The 19,418-nt window shown below is 40.4% G+C and overlaps 1 pseudogene across 1 annotated transcript; it reads left to right on the top strand.

Moving 5' to 3' along the window:
* The first annotated feature begins 722 nt into the window (after positions 1-722).
* Positions 723-18,441, top strand: LOC309505897 (annotated as a pseudogene). Its single transcript, XR_014211629.1, has 5 exons — positions 723-804; positions 3,517-3,606; positions 4,657-4,777; positions 4,948-5,145; positions 17,780-18,441. The product of XR_014211629.1 is annotated as an uncharacterized misc_RNA (transcript).
* The last annotated feature ends 977 nt before the right edge of the window (positions 18,442-19,418 follow it).

Genomic DNA, 19,418 nt, shown 5'->3' with positions numbered 1-19,418 from the left:
GCGTTTCAGTTGTGCGTGTGAGAGCATTTCAGTTGTGTGTGTGAGAGCATTTCAGTTGTGTGTGTGAGAGCATTTCAGTTGTGTTTGTGAAAGCATTTCACTTGTATGTGTGTGAGCATTTCAGTTGTGTGTATGAGAGTGTTTCAGTTGTGTGTGTGAGCATAATATTTTCAGTTGTATGTATGAGAGCGTTTCAGTTGTGTGTGTGTGTGAGCATTTCAGTTGTGTGTGTGAGAGTGTTTCAGTTGTGTGTGTGAGCATAATATTTTCAGTTGTATGTATGAGAGCGTTTCAGTTGTGTGTGTGTGAGCGTTTCAGTTGTGTGTGTGTGAGCATTTCAGTTGTGTGTGTGAGCGTAATATTTTCAGTTGTATGTATGAGAGCGTTTCAGTTGTGTGTGTGTGAGCGTTTCAGTTGTGTGTGTGTGAGCATTTCAGTTGTGTGTGTGAGCGTAATATTTTCAGTTGTATGCATGAGAGCGTTTCAGTTGTGTTTGTAAAAGCATTTCACTTGTATGTGTGTGAGCATTTCATTATATTATGTGAATGAATTTGGTTTCATATGTGTATGTGAGAGGAAAAGTACATGTATATGCATGGTAATTCTGAATAATGTCCCTAGGGGCACCTCATAGTTAGCCTCCCCATTTGTATTGCCAATTGAAATCCTCTTACTTACCTAACGTTACATCCACACGATAATAAGTACATCCACACCACAGTATGCCACGAAAGAAAGGGGTTTCTCTGAAGAGGAACTGCCTCCAACGCAGCGCACCTGATGCCATGGACCTCTTGGACAAAGGTAACTTAACATGTCGGCTCTTCTTATGACCTAATGTTAGCTAGTAGTACCACTATGATAATGATTTATTTTACACTTAGTTTGCGGTGTTGAACATTATAACCAATCAAACATGTTTCTGATGAACGCAATATCCAATCAGAGACATTTTAATTCGTCATCGCGTCATGAGGGTTGCATGCGTTGCAATTCTGAATTCTCTCTTATTAGCCTATCATAAACAACAGAAAAATACAGAAAAGATGCAAGTAAGAGATTCATTTTGCGTAACTCGCATTAGACTGAAGTCATGGACTGCTTCAGTGTTTTTTGATTGCTTTCTAATATATTCCCAGTTTCAATAACCATTTTGTTTTTCATGCTAGTGCTACTAGTACTATATTTCAATGTTGTCTTTATTTCTAATCCAAAAAAAGCAATAGTCCTAAACAATTTCATTACCGGTTCTTAGCTTTGTTTTTTCTGTAGTCAGAATATGCTTTTTCCTCCACCAATAAATTAATAATCATCATTAAAATTTCAAGAGCAATAATCAACCATAATGATTTTGTCTTAATATTGCAGCTTTACCTCTATATTGACTTATATAATATAATGACTGAATGATTTGGTTACTGGCTATTTATCGTATGCAATGTAAATGTACATGAGCATTGCGTTTGAAAGGAAAAATGCACCAAACATTAGGCTTTATGTTTTTACTATTATCTCATTTCATATCATCATAACGAATGGAAACATTTGAAGTAACATAAGATAATCAATATATTTTTCTCTAGCATTGTTACTGAAATCTTTTGGAAGATTTATAGGCTGCTTTGTAAAATAAAATTATTTTATGCAGTACTGCACATAGCTTATGCCTACAAGGCACAACAAATATGGTGTTCTTTATATTATATATTGTTGGAAACATTTGTGTGTGTGTGTGTGTGTGTGTGTGTGTGTGTGTGTGTGTATTCTGTGAATTTTAAAAAGCAATTTTAACCAGAAAAATCTAAAATGTATTCCCAAAATCGTGCAGGCCTAGTTTCTCTTGATACCAGTATGTTCACTTTTTTTCTTTTCTTTCAGGGACCAGATGCAACTGAGTCCTGCTGACTTCAACATTCACATGAGTCTCTGTACATGAACATGGTAAAGTGAAAATCAAACACCTTGGAAATGGTATGTACAATGTTTTTAGGAATGGCACAAAGGTCTCTGTCTTTGGATCATTGTTTTCAATGTGCTCTTTTGTCATTTGTTGTGTATTTTTGGATTATGTTGTGTTGTAAATAAATCCAAACAATCTAAAAGCCATTCTTTTTTAAATCTCCTCATTCTTTGTGCAAGGTTGCTCTGAATGACAGGGCCTGATCGCTCCTAATAGGGCAGTTAGGGGAGTGTCTTTGTCTTTCTCAGGTGTTAAAAGCTTACATATTCATGAGATGATCACGCCTCTTCGAATATGGCTTTGTCACACAAACCACGTCTTAGAAATTTTAAATCAATATATTGTCTTATCTGAATGAGCAGTCAGGGTGATTTTCACATAGTTTTGGAGCAAATATTCTAGGCTACGTCATACAATTTTCAAAAGTCTTGTGAAGAAATAATCAGTATGGGTTTCATGGCCTTATTTCAGTGACAATTTTTTTTTGTATTTTCACAAACCACGCATAAATGTCATTTTCTCAAAACTACAAACTTTTACATACATGCTGCTGATATATTATTGTAGCAGAGTTTGTGCTGAATACAGTGTAATTAGACTTTAGCCATGAAAATGTCACTAGTAACAGAAAAAAACACAAATGTCAGAGCATGTCAGAACACCTCCAGGCCCAGAAAACAGCTCAGACCTCAGAGGGTTAAACAGTATGTGTAAATAAACATAAATGCCATGTCAGATGCAGCTTATGTTCCACCTTTGCAGTGTAAAAATAGCTTTAGTTGATGGTGGCAGTAACAGTTTGTAGAATTGTGATTGAATAAAGTAATTGGTTAAATTTAAGAATTTGAAAAACGCAGATACACAGGTTTTAATAAGGTAAAACTGCCCTCTATACAGTGCTTGTCAAATTTATTACACCAGCGGCACCTGTCAAAATAAAGAGAATGTATTTTCGGAGTCTGTCAAAAAATGGTTTAAAACTAAAAATATTATTGTAATTTATTACACAAATAACTAAGTGAAGCAAATATTTTTTTAATCACACAAAATAACCAAAAAACTTAATGTTTTGTATGGCCTACTCCGGTCTTGATAACAGTTTGCATTCTTCCTGGCATTTTTATGTACTTTTCCACAGCCTCTGTTGTTATTGACTTCCAAATAGTTTCTAGTTGTTCCCAAAGACTTGCTTTTCATAAAACATTTTGTGTGGTCTTTGAATCCACTAAATAACAAAAATGTTTGTGTAAAATTATTATATTTAAGCTTTAGAAACACTACTGTGTCCTGGTGTGGATTAACTATTGCAGAAATTTAAAAACAAATATTTTGGTAACACTGTTAGTTTAGGGCAGCTATGGTGCAAACCTTACATTACACACACACACACATATATATAGATATAAATTTGATTATCATTGACTGTAGTTTTGGAACACTGAGCCATGTTAGGCTAAGCCTTTTCACGTTAAGTGTTGGCGAATGTCCCTGATGCAACATTGCATCAGTTTGGCTACATTTGTCAGACGATAACATTATCCTTTTGTTTTTACAAGATAATCCGGCCCAGCAAATAGATGAACACCAAGGTAAAGAAGACGGCGACAATGACTTTTCTATTGTTGAAGTGGCATCTCCAGAAGCAGGTGAGTTTGTATTTACTTAATGGGGAACTAAACAGGGTTGTGTTTCCCAAAAGCATTGTAAGCCTAAGTTGATCATAGAGACCATTGGTAGCAATTGTTCTACAATCAACTTAGGCTTACGATGCTTTTGGGAAACGCAGCCCAGGTTGTATGCATTTTGAATTTGAATTTGAATTTGAATTTGAGATCAGCTGCTCTAGCTGAGGTCTTGTCCACTTTTTCGGTCACCAATGTATGACAAGTAGTTCTGTCAACGTTAACACAAACGCATGCAATTTAATTTTTGTCCAGCTTTAACGCAATTAACGCAGCATCCGTTATTTCTGTCATCCTTTAGTGTTATACGATCACGCTCTTATTCACGCAAATGGTTTTAACCATTCATGCGCGACAAGACAAAAAAGAACATCCTGACACACACACAAACACACACAACACTCAGAAAGAATTGCGCGCCAGTATCGCGCTTGAATGAACAATAACACACACATTTATAAGCCACAATGTTTGTTTTGTCGAGGAACAGTCTTAAATGAGTTAAATAAAGTCTAAAGAGTAAAGAGTGCAGAAGTGAGAGAATGAGATGCATGAGATCCTGTCAGCAGATGCAGGTCTTAGTGACAGCAGCCTCTATTTCTCTCTTTCAGTAAAGTTAACCGAAGAACAAAGGGAACAGAGAAAATGACTCATTGCTCTTGACTAAAGAACGCTTGTAGCGTAATAAGGATTCATCTATTTTGAATTTTTGCAGTGCAGTGTTTTTATAACCTTATTCAATTCTTGTATATGATAGACAGGAAAGGTACAGGTAAATACTGACATTTATTATGTTTTTAAGTGAGAATTATTTTAAGTTCACTTAAATAAAAAATATATAGTTTTTGAAGCCTGACAAATGTTTAAAATTTGGACAAAAAGTTTATCAAAACATCAGTTTATATTACTAATATCAGTGATACTGGCATTCATATATTAAAACTTTGATACCACTGGTTTTCTATTACTTGTTCATAAAAAAAAAATGTTGTTGATATTACATTGTTTTTAAAGGAGGACATGAGGAGTCTTCCTCCTTGGAGGAAAAAGACAAGCTGATGGTCATGGCACAGGCAATAAAGTCACTTGAAGAGGAATGAGATTTTCTCCCGTCAAACTGTCCTAAAACTCTCAAGTAAGAAACATATATCTGTTTTGCTCTATTGACTGTTTTATTAAAGAATTTAGTAATTACTGATAGTGATTTTTTTTTAACTTCCACATCAATCATGAAATGCTGATTACTTCTCTAAGCATGTTTGACTTTTTGTCTAACTAGGCCTAAATGTGTTATTGTGTTCTTAGACAGAGGGGCTAAAAAGAAAGTTAAGAAAATCTTGGACTCAAGCACTGAATGCAGCACCAGTGGCACTGATGAGGAGTCCCTGAGTTCTTGCTCCTCTTCAGAGTCATCTGATAGCAACATTCCTCGGAAGAGGAAAAAAGGTCATAAAAAGAAGACCAAGAGTGCTACCAGGTCAAATACGAAGCACAGCTCACGTGGTAAGCGCATGTTCTGTTTTTGGATCTCATCTTTCTGTTGATGTGTATTTACTCCATATAACACATTGCACATGGTTATCAGTCTCCCTGACTACAATTAGCCTTTCGCCGAGCCCCGCCCCCCTTAGTTACTGTTGCTACGTCCGACAAACAAATGGTCAAACACGACCAGCACGACAGATTGCCATGACGGGAAGAGGTATACCCGTGCGTGTCAGTGACCTTTTTTGGAGCAATACCTCCGCGATATCCTCCAGACCGAGGCAAAAGGGGTTACAGTATGCAGTGGAGGGATATATTCAAAATATAAAAATACGCAATGAAGGAGACACGACTACTATCGAGGCTAATGCTTACCGGTCTCAAGCGAAATCTGAGAAACCCCATGACAATCACAGAAAAATCTCTAATACCCACGCAATCGACATAAACACACTTGCAGTTGCAGACGGCATCTTGGAAGTTTGTGATCAACCCGCATCCATAGGCATCGTAGACCTCTTCTTCTGTCTTGATTTTCTCCGATTTGTTGCAGACAATCGCAGTTATCTGAGCTGTTAGCTATATTTTGCTCATTTTTATTAGCAAATTTGATCAACATTTTTTTGTTCCAGTTCAGCCCTGCTAACGTTATGCGTTTTGTTCTTGGGGAAGGGAAAAAACTAACGTTAGGGTTGCCAAATGTCCCATATTTTGGGCATAATTTATTTGTCATAATAATGCATAATTTATATCTCCCTTGTCCTGTTTTTTTGACTGCAAAGCTGATCTAACCACTGACTGATACAGCAGCAGTGCTGATCACAACACCTGTTATAATCCTATCAATAATAATAATATGTAATATATTATGATATAATATATCATTATTTAGGGACAAATCATTGTTTGATTTACCGCTCCGAGCGGGACATTCAATGTCAGCATTTTGATTTCGGCAAATCAGTTTAGGCGAATGGAAACAACGTGATTATTAATTCCAACATCCACCCACACAAGAAAACGTGTAGCCTACCTGAGGGAATAATACACTGATTCACTGCTCAATAAATATTTCTGATTGTTATCAATGTAGATTTCTTTTTTTTTTTTTTTGGATTCTTTGATGAATAGAAAGTTTCAGAGTTTTCTGAAATAGAAAGCTTTTCTAACGTTATAAATGTCTATACTGTCACTTTTGATCAATTGAATGCATCCTTGCCTATTACTTTCTTAAAAAATCTTACTGACCCCAAATTACTTTGACCGGTTCTTTGTGGCAAGCTTTATGCGTGCGGTCGTGCGCTTGAGTGCGGCTATATTACGTAAACACTCATTATCCTGTAGGCCAGGGATAGGCAACTCCGGTCCTGGAGGGCCACTGTCCTGCTGAGTTTAGCTTCAGCCCTGATAAAAACTCACCTGTCTGTGTCTATCTAGTAATCCTGAAAGCATTGATTGCCTTATTCAGGTGTGTTTAATTAGGGTTGGAGCTAAACTCTGCAGGACAGTGGCCCTCCAGGACCGGAGTTGCCTATCCCTGCAATATAGCCTATTTAAGTAATTCAATTCATATAAAGGGTTTTTTTGTCGGAGGCAGCCCTTATTCCACATATTTACAAACGCTGTGGGCGCACCGCTTCACCATCTTGCTTGGAGAATGTTTGTCGGACATGCTCACATGTAGTACTCCTGTAAGTAACAAGACAATGAAGAGAAGAACGCATTTGTGATGGCTTCTCGTCTCTGCATTTACTACGAATCAATAAAAGTATATGCATATTACAACTGTAAACATTTTGCATATTCAGGGTTTACAATTGCCAAAGTGACACCCTAATGGATAATTTTTATATATAAAACACTTTAACTAGCATTTACCCTTTATCTAAATAATAACATGAGAATGATGATGTAAAACACATTAAGAATCCACTCCCTATTCTCAGTTTAGAACACATACAAGTTCGTTGTCTGATGTATTACATTGAATGACAAGACATGTGAAATTCACTCAACTACATTCACTCAAATGTAACGCATTACACAGTTTACAGACATCACCGTCGATTAACGACCACGTATGTAAATTAGAAATAATTTATAACGCTAAACAATATTATACATTATAGATTCAAATAGTATTTATACTTTAACCAGTTATGTGGCGGACTCTGGCGCTAATCGCGGAGCACTTATGCTAACCATGTGCTCAACATGACAAACTCATGACGCACTATTCATATAACAAAACAACTGCTTTAAACACGCGCGCAACTCATTCATATTATATTAACAGTGTTTATGCTTAAATCGGAAGTGTGTTTTGCATTATACTTTGCAGTTACCTGTAAGTAACAAGACAATGAAGAGAAGAACGCATTTGTGATGGCTTCTCGTCTCTGCATTTACTACGAATGAAGCATCACTCGCGTGCGGGTTACTATGCGATGCGTGCGATGACGTCATCACGCTGGTATGCCAAGCGCAAATAATGATATGAATAAATACACATAACACACACTCCTTTTTAAACATAAAGCACAAATAAACATTTAAACCATATTTAAAAGTATTGGAAAATTAACATCACACTATATTACAAAGAAATGTACAAACACAAACGGCCTGTACTCACTATTACACTCTCCCCTACAGGATAAAATGTCGTCCCGACATCTACCAATGCCCTTCTCAATCAATCTTAATCAATTTTGCTTTCTGTTAAACCAATGTCTTTCTTTCTTTTTTTTCACACTCATGCCACGGTGATAATTCACATCATTTTTTTTCACATTCTTCAATGGAATCATAACAATTACAATGGCACCAAGACTGAAAGTCCTCTTTTTTTCATTTTTTTTTTTTTTTCATATAAGTCAATTGGCAAATGTCATATATTGACAAGAGTCTCAAAGTTCAGCAACAATAGTCCATTTGGCGGAATTGTTGTCAGGAAAGGACAACAAAAAAAAAACATCTCACTTATGCCAAACGAGAACAGTCCATTTGAAGCTTAGAACAGCTTAACGTGGCTGTGTTCAGAGCCCTAAAACAGTCCATGGTCCCTAAATCGCACAGCAGTATCTGCTTTGCTGTTCACTTGAGTTCGCTATTGATTGTCCATTGTTCATGTATGTTTGCCAGGCTCTTCAGTGTGCATATTAGAAAGGGCAGTTCATAACTTATCAAATGTTCCAGTATGTATTACCACATTTCAACAGTCCATATCAACAGTCCATAGTATTTGCACCCCAAAGGCACTTGGTAGTATAACCAAAACAGTAGATTAACTTAAAGATATGGTAGTTCACAGTTAGTAGCAAAAAGGTGGGGCTTGGTGATAATAAAAGGTGTTAGGGACTCTGAAATCCTGATAATAGTCACCACTCATGCTCTGCACATTGCGACATACTGGTGTCCCAAAGGTGTCGTAAGTGAACTTTTTTGGAGGTCGTCGCATTCTCGCTGTTAACTTGTTTCGTTCCCCTGAGTGCATGTTTTTCTGTTCTTGTGTTGCAGGTGCTCCTCTCTCAACTAACTCTATTTCCTCAGACTCAGCAGTTGATCCGATCTCCTGAGCTTCCTGCCTGTCTCTTGTGTCGTTGACTTGTCTCTCTTCTCCAGGCTCAGTTTCCAATTCAGCTTGGGTTGACTGTGGATGTTGTTCATGAGCTAGTTCATGGGTACCTACTGATGATTCAGGTAAGTCTGACTCCCTTGATAACACATCTCTATTTGTCTCATGTTGTCCATCTGTCCTTTTGTCTCTTTGTTGGCATTCCACTCTGAAGCTGTACTCATCTTCATCACTTTCACTGTTGGCCTCTGGCACATACTCTCTGTTCCTTCCAAGCTGGCCCCTTTTTTTGCTCTGTTGGTTAGGTGTGGAGTCCTTTTTCTCTGCAATGGCTGACGGTAAGTAATCGCATGGTAGAAGTAGATTTCTGTGTAAAACTCTTGACCTTCCTTTCCCCTGCTCAGGTTTCACCTCGTAAATAGGGACATCCTCCATGGCTTGACGGATTACAACATGAACTTCGTCCTCCCAGTAGTTCCTTAGCTTTCCAGGACCCCCTCGTGGAGTGAGATTTTTCACAAGGACTCGGCTTCCAGGGTACAGGTCAGCACATCTTACTTTGTGGTCGTAGTTTCGCTTGTTCCTTTCAGCAGACTTTTTTGCATGGTCCCGTGCAATCTCGTAAGCCTCTTGCATCCCCTTTGTCCAGCGTTCTACATACTCTCGCTGATTAGTGGTGCCGCGGTCCTGGTCAAGTCCGAACAACGCATCAACGGGGAGTCTTGGGGAGCGACCAAACAACAGGTAAAATGGCGAGAAGCCGGTAACCTCACATTTAGTGCAGTTGTATGCGAAGACTAGTTTGTTAAGTGCCTCCTTCCAATTGGATTTCTCTTTCTCTGTCAGAGTCTTGAGCATCTGTAGTATTGTTCGATTGAACCTTTCCACCTGGCCATTTTCTTGCGGATGGTAAGGGGTTGTTCTTGATGCTGTAATACCACTGTACTTCCTTAGTTGGTCAAACAACTGGTTCTCAAATTCTCCACCTTGGTCGTGGTGGATCCTCGAAGGGAATCCGAACTTAAGGGCAAAGTCATTGAACAGTCGGTCAGTCACCGTTTTGCCTGATTTTGATGTGGTAGCATAGGCTTGAACAAATCGTGTAAAGTGATCGATGACGACGAGAATGTACTCATATCCTCCTTTGCACTTCTCCAGATGGAGAAAATCAATCGAGACCAGCTCAAACGGGTAAGTTGTCTTGATGCTCTTTAACGGTGCTCGTATCTCCCGGCATGGTTTTTTCTGCTTAATGCACGGACACTAAGCCCTTAGGACATAATGCTCAATATCCTTCTGCATCTGTGGCCAGAAAAAACGGTCTCTAATAAGGCTTGTTGTCCTATCCAGCCCTTGGTGGCCCATCTCATCATGTAGTTCCCTCAGGACAATGTGCTTGAACTTGGCCGGTAACACGAGCTGAGTCCGCTGTGACGTTTTACGGTACAGTATGCCATGTTCATCTAACTGTAACTTGTCCCATTCTCGGATTAAACCTCTGAACTTTGGGTTGACTGCCCGCCACTGCTTTGAGCCTGGCCGGGACCCAGACTGTAAGTGCTCGACGATAACGTTGATGTCCTTATCGTCACTCTGTGCCTGTCGAATCTCCTCTTTTGACAATGACGTTGGTGATGCTTCATCTGTGTCTCTCCATGCCATTACATCCTCGCATCTGACACCCATGTTGGGACCCAGCTCATCCTGGATTTCAACTGCTTGTATCATTGCTCCGATGCAATCTGATGGAAGCTCCTCAGTGTACTCTTTCATCACAGTCTCTACGTCCAACGGCATCCTAGACAACGTGTCTGCATCCACATTCTCTCTTCCTGGCCGGTACCGGATTGTGAAATGGAAGTCCGCTAACTCACCGACCCATCGACACCCGGTTGCATTGAGTTTTGCAGACGAGAGTACATAGGTCAACGGATTATTATCGCTGTACACAGTGAAAGTTGGGGCGTAATACAAATAGTCCCTGAATTTTTCAGTCACAGCCCACTTTAGGGCGAGGAATTCCAACTTCCCGCTGTGGAGGTGGTAGTTCTTCTCAGCCGCTGTCAATGTTCTGGACCCATAAGCAATCACCCTCAACTTTCCACCTTGCCGTTGATATAGAACAGCCCCCAGGCCTTGATTTGATGCATCTGTATGCAGGATGAATGGTTCAGAGAAATCTGGAAACCCTAACACGGGTGGTCGGACCAAGCACTCAATCAATTTCTCCAAGACTTCTTGGTGATCCGCTGTCCATTCAATCCGCTGGTTTGATGGCACCCCAGAACTCTTCTTGTTCCTTTCTGTCCTTTTCTTGGCCCTTGCTGGACTTTCCCCATCATTGGCTTTGCCCTTCAAAAGGTTATACAGCGGACTGGCAATTCTTGAAAAATCCTTTATGTACCGACGATAGTAGCTGAGCAGGCCCAAGATCTTACGTAGCTCGCCTACAGTGTCTGGTCGCTTCTCCTTCAAAGCTGTTACAGCAGCCGTATCGGCTGGGTCCAGGCGGCTACCCTCTGCAGACACAATTCTGCCCAGGTATCTCACTTCGTTCTTGAACATGTCACATTTCTGTGGCTTTAGTTTAATCCCATGGGTACATAGTTGCCTCAGTACTCTCCTCACTGCCTCCACTTGGTCATCAAATGACTTCGTGAAGACCAAGATGTCGTCCAGATATGGCACGCAGATCTCGTCTCTCATTCCCTCCAAACATTTCTCCATGAACCGCTGGAATGCTGCTGGAGCATTCATAAGGCCAAAGGGGATGCAAATCCATTCATATAAACCCCAGGGGGTTGTGAATGCTGTTAGTGGCCTGCTCTCTGGGGTCATGAAGCCTTGGTGATACGCCTTCCCTTGGTCGAGCAGAGAGAACCACGAATTGCCCCCCAGGCCATCTAAGACGTCCTGCACTCGAGGAATCGGCTGTCGGTCAGGTACTGTCTTCCGATTCAGGTCCCTGTAATCGATACACAGTCTGAGGCTGCCATTCATTTTCCGGACACACACAATTGGCGAAGAATAAGAGGAGTTGGACTTTTCTACCCACCCTTGAGCTATTAAGTCCTGTAGGTAGTCTTTCATCTCCGGGTACAAGGGCTTTGGAACTGAATTGTATGTCCGAGCTACAGGTGTATTGTCGTTCAAGGAAAGACTCATTTGAAGTCCCTTTGCACAACCAATGTCGTCGTCAGATTTTGAGAAAGCTTGGCACTCCTCCCTTAACATCGGCTTCACTTGTTGTTGTTGCCGTGCAGTTAGATGGCTCAAGTCGACCGGTGGGTCCCACAGGCTGTCTTCCTCTGTTCCCCTTGGCGTTTCCTCGACCGTAACCTGAGTCACAGATCCTGTTCCCCTTGGAGAGATCATAGTCGCAGGTAAGACTGATTTAACTGGTTGCACTATGCCCAGCTCCACTCTACCTCCTAGGATAATATCGTGGTCAGTCTCGTTCTGCACGCTCAGAATGACTGAAGGGCGGGTACCTTTTTTTCACCTCCAGCAGAGTGTCAAACAGTTCTAGGCCCTCAGAGTGTTGAGGGTTGACGCATGGCTCAAACAGCAACACACTGTCTTGTCTCACATGTGGCATTTTAACTTTGCACTGTATTTGCATGATTGTGTGCTTTGGTATGTTCACAGATCCCTGGGCAGTACTCACTGTATACTCGCCGAGATCATCAGCTGTCACCAGATTGATGAAGGTATGGACTTTGTCTCTTTTCAGGTTGGGAAATGCGCTTACAATGGTTTGGTACAGCTGCCTGTTAGTCACTTTGTCCGAATTGTCTGTATCTTTTTGTTTCATCACTTGCTCGATTACATTAAATCCAATTATAGGTTTAGGGAGTTGCTGACCCTTTAGAACAAGCATAGGAATGACTAATTCTTTCACTCTTTCAGCAGGGGAGGCCAACTTGAACGTCACCTCAACCCATCCTCCGTACGGCATGTCAGTACCATTGGCTGCCACAAGGTGTAGACGTTCAGGTGTTTCTGTGGCTTCAGAAATATCTCTCAGTCTGACTTCTGGTATGTAGCTGTCTTTCCACTGCTCATCAATAATACACACCTGGGAGCCTGTGTCCCATAAAGCCTCTGTCTCATTTCCTTGCAAATAACAGGCCACCAGGCATTGCCTGCCAACTAGGGAAGTTATTGGAGAATGCTGATTAACTCGGCATTCGGCTGTTATTATGCTGTCTATGTCATGAGGCACATGGTATTGCAGGTTGCGTTTGAACTGTCGTGTTGTGCGTCGTCGGGACGTGCTCGTCTCTTGGGTCACTCCCTGTCCCTTTGGAGCAACCCTTCCCCGTTTAACTGAATCTCCCTCTGGTTTCTCGTACCCCGTACTCTGCAACCAGCTGCATAATGTTCGCTGCTGCTGCAATAATAGCAATGGGTGCACTGCCCCATGGTTCCCCTCTGTTGGCAGTGAAAACATTGTCTAGCTTGCTGACGTCTGGGCTGTTGATACTGGCGTTGGGGTTGCGACAACCGTTAATTTGGGTGCTGTCGTGTGACCGGGTATAGTGACTGACTGGCTTGGGGAGGTATGTGAAAGTGATGGCGCTGGGGCTGCTGTTGTTGAGCAAAATGAGTCAGGGCATGGAGCGGCTGTGGTGCTGTGTACTGTTGCTGTGATACAGCACCAAATTGCGGATGTTGCGATTGAAGTTGATAATGTTGTTGCTCATGTTTGACTGAATCCGGACTCTGGGCTTGATGACCTGGCACTGGGCTCCACTCTGGCGGCAGCTGGCTGATCTGTGGCATGTTCTGCGGATGACGGCGTGCCGCTGTCACTGCTAACTCTTCATGGTTAACTGCAAAGCACTGCTGTGATGTAACTTGTGGCTGCTGAATTTGCTCTTTGATCTGCATAATGTCATCGCTAAGTCTTTTTAACTGAGACATCAAGTCGAACTTTGACTGTTTAAGCAGACATTTTTGTTCAGGGATGGGTTCATCAAGCTGGGTGGCGTGAACAATAGCTTGGTGTTCTGTTTTCCGCTTGTTCTGCCTCTCTGACTCATGAGAGCATGCAACATTTAATTTTTCTAGCAACACTTCATCTGAGATCGCAGCGTCAGAAAGATACGGCTGTAAGTTGCTCTGAACACGGTCGTTTTGCAAGCCCGTTAAAACTGAATGCAGAAACATGTTCTGCACTAAAACAGGGTCGTACTTCAGCCCAGATTCATCTTCTTGCGAGGCAAACAGAATTTTTTGTCTCAGGTCAAGAGCCCGTATCAGGAAGTTTTGGGGGGTCTCTTTGATACGCTGGCCCTCGGTGGTCAATTGTTTGTATAATTCAGTTGCATTTTTTTCTTGATAATGAGAACGGAGAATGCGTCTCAGAGTTGGAAGAGTTAAACCAGCTTTCCCTTCAAGATAGCTACGCAGCTGAAGCCCAGGTGTAATGGATCTGATTACTGCATCTATGATTTCCTGTTCAGGATATCCCTTGCCCAACCCACTCTCGATTTGACGAGCAAGACTAGAGAATGATAATCGGTCCTTTTGGCCTGGTTCACCGATCAAGCCTGAGATTTTAAACTCTTTATGCCAAATGACTGGCGCGCTGTGTCTCTGGGGCAGTTGGGAATGGTCTGTCCGCCTCCTATCGGATGTTGCCTGCGCCCCCGATGTGGTGTGTGCTACAGCAGTATTAATATGCATAGCCTGAAAGGACTCACAGTACTACTTTCTCTCACTGGTCTCTGGGCCGTGTTCATGTCTCTTTCAACGTGTCCTGGCTCCACCCATTTTTCTGGATTGTCAGCAGTGGCCACTGTGAGGTCACTTATCTTCTCATGAATACACAATAACTCTGCCATGCCACTATCCTCTAGTTATTCCAGCTCACTCCTCAATAAATGACTGCTGATATACTTTATGAGTGAGAGGCGGGTCACATCTTTCACTGACGGGATGTGTAAAAAGGAGCAGAGTTCTATTAATTTCTCTCTTGACAGTGTGCATAATTTTTCTCCTATCTCCTCCTGAAGACTTTCAAGCGCATCCATTCTTCCTTTTCTTTTCTTTTTTCCTCTACAGTATTTAGCAGTGTTGAAAGTGGTGGTTACCTCACTGACCTGGGTGCCGTCGCTTCTGAACTCACTGTGTCTCAAGCGCACGCACCACTAAATCGGCCTTGTCTCTCCACTTCACTCTGCAGCCTCGCTGCTGTACATCTGGGTAAGAGATGAATGTGACTGGGTGGTCCAAATATGTAGTACTCCTGTAAGTAACAAGACAATGAAGAGAAGAACGCATTTGTGATGGCTTCTCGTCTCTGCATTTACTACGAATCAATAAAAGTATATGCATATTACAACTGTAAACATTTTGCATATTCAGGGTTTACAATTGCCAAAGTGACACCCTAATGGATAATTTTTATATATAAAACACTTTAACTAGCATTTACCCTTTATCTAAATAATAACATGAGAATGATGATGTAAAACACATTAAGAATCCACTCCCTATTCTCAGTTTAGAACACATACAAGTTCGTTGTCTGATGTATTACATTGAATGACAAGACATGTGAAATTCACTCAACTAGATTCACTCAAATGTAACGCATTACACAGTTTACAGACATCACCGTCGATTAACGACCACGTATGTAAATTTGAAATAATTTATAACGCTAAACAATATTATACATTATAGATTCAAATAGTATTTATACTTTAACCAGTTATGTGGCGGACTCTGGCGCTAATCGCGGAGCACTTATGCTAACCATGTGCTCAACATGACAAACTCATGACGCACTATTCATATAACAAAACAACTGCTTTAAACACGCGCGCAACTCATTCATATTATATTAACAGTGTTTATGCTTAAATCGGAAGTGTGTTTTGCATTATACTTTGCAGTTACCTGTAAGTAACAAGACAATGAAGAGAAGAACGCATTTGTGATGGCTTCTCGTCTCTGCATTTACTACGAATGAAGCATCACTCGCGTGCGGGTTACTATGCGATGCGTGCGATGACGTCATCACGCTGGTATGCCAAGCGCAAATAATGATATGAATAAATACACATAACACACACTCCTTTTTAAACATAAAGCACAAATAAACATTTAAACCATATTTAAAAGTATTGGAAAATTAACATCACACTATATTACAAAGAAATGTACAAACACAAACGGCCTGTACTCACTATTACACTCTCCCCTACAGGATAAAATGTCGTCCCGACATCTACCAATGCCCTTCTCAATCAATCTTAATCAATTTAGCTTTCTGTTAAACCAATGTCTTTCTTTCTTTTTTTTCAAAATTAGGGCTGGGGGAATTAACGCGTTAATCTTTGCGATTAATTTGAAATGTTTAACGCGTTAAAAAAAAATAACGCAATTGACGCAGCACTTTTTTTTTTTTGCCTCGTTTTAATGATTTCCTGTTGCGTCTGCTATTAAAAAGGCCGAAATATGCCGTCCCGCCCCTCCATGTTCGGCGGTCAGGTTTCATTCTCGGGCAGCTTTCATGAGCGGGTCTTTTCCGCTCGGTATGTGCGTCGCGCTCTGTGCTCCGCGCGCGTGTGAGTGTGTGTCGGTCGGTCGGCGCGCTCTGTGCTCCGCGCGCGCGCGTGCGTGTGTGTGTGTGTGTGTGTCGGCTCGCTCTGTCGTTAATGGCCCAGCAGCGGCGAGCTCTCCGTTCCGTGTGTGTGTGTGTGTGTGTGTGTGTGTGTGTGTGTGTGTGTGTGTGTGTCGGCGGCTCTGTCGTTAACGGCCCAAAGGCTTCAATCATGTACTAAGCACTGGAAAAGTAAAGTCCACTCAAGTAACGTGAAATTTCTCTGTTGACTTCTGTTTGCTGAGCTGGTATAGCCATGCTGGGCAACAATGGTAAAATGACCTGCTCTGATCACATGCTCTGGTAATAATAGCTTTGTAGGACTATATTTTGTTTTAATAATTAATAAAATAATAATAATAATAATAATAATAATCTGTTAAATTGATTATGTTGATTGATTATTGAAAAAGAATAATATATTGATATATTGATGTTTAATATTTTAATATAGGGCTATTTTCTGTTCCCTTTTTTTCCTGTGTTGTTTAATTAGGTGATTCTAAGTTTAAATATTGATGATTACAAGCTTGGGGGAAGCGCAATTAATTGCAATTAATTACAGAAATTGTGCAATTAATTAGTTAATTTTTTTTAATCGATTCCCAGCCCTAATTTATACTTTAACCAGTTATGTGGCGGACTCTGGCGCTAATCGCGGAGCACTTATGCTAACCATGTGCTCAACATGACAAACTCATGACGCACTATTCATATAACAAAACAACTGCGTTAAACACGCGCACAACTCATTCATATTATATTAACAGTGTTTATGCTTAAATCGGAAGTGTGTTTTGCATTATACTTTGCAGTTACCTGTAAGTAACAAGACAATGAAGAGAAGAACGCATTTGTGATGGCTTCTCGTCTCTGCATTTACTACGAATGAAGCATCACTCGCGTGCGGGTTACTATGCGATGCGTGCGATGACGTCATCACGCTGGTATGCCAAGCGAAAATAATGATATGAATAAATACACATAACACACACTCCTTTTTAAACATAAAGCACAAATAAACATTTAAACCATATTTAAAAGTATTGGAAAATTAACATCACACGTACTATATTACAAAGAAATGTACAAACACAAACGGCCTGTACTCACTATTACACTCACATAGTAACGGTTGCTATGATGTGTGATTGGACAATGGCCGTTTTGGGGGAGGGGCCGGCGAAAGGTCAATTGGTACTGATATCATCCCTGAAAAAATCAGTTGACCCCTAGTTTTGATGTATTTCCAATATTGTTAACATTAATATATTTAGAAAATGTCTGAGAAATGCGAACATGATTTGTATGATAGGACACTAATTGTAAAAAATGCTATCAGTTCAAGAGCACCAAGATTTTTTTATATGTTTGTGTGGTGTGTGTTTTTAACTGGAAATTGATCAATTTGATGCAAGTCTTGTTTTTTTCTGGTTTTAATTTTGTTATTCTTTCTACAGCAACAACCCCAGAAGATGTACTGAAGCGGTACAATAAAGTTCTTCACGCCTTCAAGAAAGAAGGGAGTATCAGTAAGGCATGCACCAAAGTCGGGGTTGACCGAAATACACTGGCATTAACAGCTGTTGTGGCTGAAATACAGCTTGTTGATCCAGAGTTTTACCGAAGTATCTCAAAGTTCAGAGTCAAGGAGGAGAAACTCTGCGACTTTGCAAAGAGGTGCCTGCAGTCACTGACAGCAGACCTAAGGTCTGACATAGAAAAATCCAAAAAAGAGCGTAAACTGCTGCCAATAAAATATAAATTGAGATAGAAAGACAAAACCTCCAATCCACTTATTTAATTATGTTTAGATGTTATTGTTAAGGTAAATTTTGTAATTCACGCCAGTTCACTGTGATGTTCCTTAAACCATGACCAAAATTGTCAAATTAACCTCAGTTACCATTTCAGAACAATAATTAATATCAAGAATTATACAATGCTGTTCTAGTGTTAACCCAGCTGCAAGTACACTGAAGTTTTGCTTCAGAATCTGTTAAACTGTCAAGTTTAATGTGTTAATAAACATTGTTTAGCTTTACTACATTTCCCCCCTTCTTTTTTGCAGTCCTCTATACTTGATTTACCGAGAAGTAATTAAGGTTTAATACTTGGACATTTTACCCATGCAATTGTTAAATTACTTTCAAGTAAGTGGGAAGTTCCTATGAAATTATCATGTAACAACACTGACGGTACACAACATTGACCCTAACAATTACACTTTATATTAAGTGGGAAGTTCCTGAGGAGTTACCATGTAAGTACACTGTAAATACAGTGTTTCACAGAGGTTTGGGTTTTGCATATTACACAGTAAGGGATGCGACCGTTTTACACTTTATATTAAGTGGACAGTTCCTGAGGAGTTACCATGTAAGTACACTGTAAATACAGTGTTTTACAGAGGTTTGGGTTTTGCATATTACACAGTAAGGGATGCGACCGTTTTACACTTTACATTAAGTGGACAGTTCCTGAGGAGTTACCATGTAAGTACACTGTAAATACAGTGTTTTACAGAGGTTTGGGTTTTGCATATTACACAGTAAGGGATGCGACCGTTTTACACTTTATATTAAGTGGACAGTTCCTGAGGAGTTACCATGTAAGTACACTGTAAATACAGTGTTTTACAGAGGTTTGGGTTTTGCATATTGCATAGTAAGGACCGACCGTTTTACACTTTATATTAAGTGGACAGTTCCTGAGGAGTTACCATGTAAGTACACTGTAAATACAGTGTTTTACAGAGGTTTGGGTTTTGCATATTACACAGTAAGGGATGACCGTTTTACACTTTACATTAAGTGGACAGTTCCTGAGGAGTTACCATGTAAGTACACTGTAAATACAGTGTTTTACAGAGGTTTGGGTTTTGTATATTGCATAGTAAGGACCGACCGTTTTACACTTTTTAAGTGGACAGTTCCTGAGGAGTTACCATGTAAGTACACTGTAAATACAGTGTTTCACAGAAGTTTGGGTTTTGCATATTACATAGTAAGGGATGACCTACCGTTTTACCCTTTACATTAAGTGGACAGTTCCTGAGGAGTTACCATGTAAGTACACTGTAAATACAGTGTTTTAAAT

The sequence above is a fragment of the Leuciscus leuciscus genome (genome assembly GCF_965113295.1).
Source record: "Leuciscus leuciscus genome assembly, chromosome: 9".
Taxonomy (NCBI): domain Eukaryota; kingdom Metazoa; phylum Chordata; class Actinopteri; order Cypriniformes; family Leuciscidae; genus Leuciscus; species Leuciscus leuciscus.
Note: the sequence above shows the minus strand (reverse complement) of the source record. Positions and strands in the feature narration are given on the sequence as shown.